Below are 2,511 nucleotides of genomic sequence, written 5' to 3' on the forward strand. Positions count from 1 at the left end.
CTTGGCGGAGGCGCGGCGGCGGTTCCACGCGGCCTGCGCCGGGACCCTCGGGACCCTCCGCCTGCCCGGGAGGGACTCCAAGGTGGGGGCGCGGGCAGCGACTGCTTCTGTGAATAAACCGCCTCCCGGGGGCTCGCACATGGACGAGCCTCATGACAGCCAACTTCATCGAATTCCCAAGGACGCAGCGTGAATAAGTCACAGCGCGTGTAGAAGCACATCTTCAAATTCCAGGCTCATTTATCTCGGGGGCTGCTAGGGCCATTCCTCTGGGAGCCCAGAACATCAGGCTGCAGGTCTGCACTTAGCCGCGCGCCCTTGCTGCCCCCCAAGACCCCACTAATGGAAAATGAGGCCCCCTCAGTCACCCGGCCTGAGAATGTGCTCCAGACTGGGGGAGGGGCGGGCTGGCCCCAAGGAACAATGAGGTGTCTGCCTTCTCTGCATCCTGCAGGCCGGATATCCGTCCAGCAGCAGGCTCTGGGCCTTCTCTGTCCTAAAGGAGGAAACCTGGCCTCAGAGCTGCCAGGAAGTGGCCCGGAGGTGCTTGGGGGAAAAAAGGACAATTGTTACACATTGGAGGAAATAGGAACTAAAGACTCTTCAGAATAGTCCTGATGCTGAGCAGCACGGGACAGTCTTGTTTGGATAGCCCCACCCCTACCTAGAGTCTGGATTTGGGGTTGTGCCTGGTCTGTAAAGTGGGGGGCAAGTAGCTGAGCAGACAGCTTCTTAAGTATCTTTCACTCCAGGAATTACTGCTTGAAGCAATCAGGCTTGGCTTCTCCACAGGCCCAGAGCCCTAACACATAAAGCATCTCTGCGAGAGACTCCTACCTCTCTGAGCGTACCCACACCTTGCCTTTGCCCTCAACCCAAGGCCTGTTAACATCCCAGTTGGCTAATTTGGCTGTTGTTAAAATAATGCCTTTCTATGGTTTATGATCCATACCAGTGTCCTCAGACTTCTTTGGGCATGCAGATGGATGGGAAAACTCAGATTCTCATTCTAGGTCTGAGGTGGGTTCTGAGATGCTGCTGTTTCTAACTCCAAGATTCTATCCATCCTGCTGGTCAGTGGGCCACACTTTGAAGAGCAAAACTCCACAGTTAGCCATGGTCCCCACCACTCTCTCGTTATATCCAGTCAGTGATTGCCCATGAGTTTACCTATTTGGTCCCCATCAGACGTTGCAATCCCGAGAAACCCCTGCCTGCCTATCTCATTTTACAGGCACAAACAGGCCCGGACAGTAAGTGGACGCCACGTCGTCCTTCAGCAAGTGATCCAAAGCCTATGTGCTCTCTGCTACATGGGTGCATGTCCTGCCTACAAATGAATGATGTACTTGCAGAATACGTGTCTCTGAAGAAACTAGGACCATTCCAATGTAGGAATGGAATGCTGCTGTTAGATTTATTTACTGGACCCCAACTGTGTGTCATCCTGTACTAAGTGGTTTTACATGGATTATTTCAGTGAATGCAACTTCCAGATGAGACCGTGAATATCATCCCATTTTATAATGTTAGTAGGTTGGGGAAAGTCCAGTTTCCCTAAGGTCACACAACTAAGAAGTAGCAGGTCCAGGATTTAAACTCAGCAGCCTGACTCAGTCCATATACTCAATCTCTGGCTAGCTTTGTCTGGCTGGCAGAAGTTGATTTTAATTGTTCTGGGTGGCTGCCAGAGTGAACTTAAATCATATTGTAAGAAGGCAAAGTAGGTAGTCAGCTAAATGATTAAGACTTACAGGGGGTTGATGTTTCAGTTCATAATTCCACCATGATTGCTTCATTCCTTTCAACTAATTACATTAACAACTTGAGGTCCTTTTGAAAAAAGATGAGTTTTCCTAAGAAAGAGTAGTCTTAAATATCAATAGCTAAGTCTGAATCTTGCTGGTAGAGAGGAAGAATGAAAATCTTCATAGAGAGGGGGTGAGGACAGGGGATGCCAGAGAGTCCTGACTTCCAAATCGCTCTGGGTCAATTCAACCCAAAATGCAAAAGAAACAATATCTTACTTCCTGTGGGCACCTGTATCTCGTGGATAAACTGCTTGGTGAGAGTTACTATAAACAGAAGTTAGCTCTGTGCAGAGAGGAAACTCAGTCTTGGAAGAATGAAGTCTGTTGCCCAAACTCAGCTGTAAATTTGGTAGTAAGTTCTGTTCGTTAGTGTCTGCCTTCCCTACTCAAAGCCCTAAAATACATCTTTTTTATCCTTCAGTTTTCTTTTCTCCAGAACCTATTAAGTGCATTAGGCAACATTTACTGACTCAGACCTGGGTAGGGCAGGACTCAGCCCTACCTCCGCCTCTGGGCTCTGGGGTGCCTGTTATTCCATCAGAGTTAACCATCAAAATTCCCACATCCCTGCCCCTGCCCCATCAGAGCTTAAAAGAGCAGGAGAACAACCCCATCAAAAAATGGGCAGTAGAGCTAAAAAGACACTTCTCCAAAGAGGAAATGCAGATGGCCAACAGGCATATGAAAAAATGTTCAACAT

This window comes from Condylura cristata, unplaced genomic scaffold (genome assembly GCF_000260355.1).
Source record: "Condylura cristata isolate star-nosed mole 26May11 unplaced genomic scaffold, ConCri1.0 scaffold00011, whole genome shotgun sequence".
Lineage (NCBI taxonomy): Eukaryota > Metazoa > Chordata > Mammalia > Eulipotyphla > Talpidae > Condylura > Condylura cristata.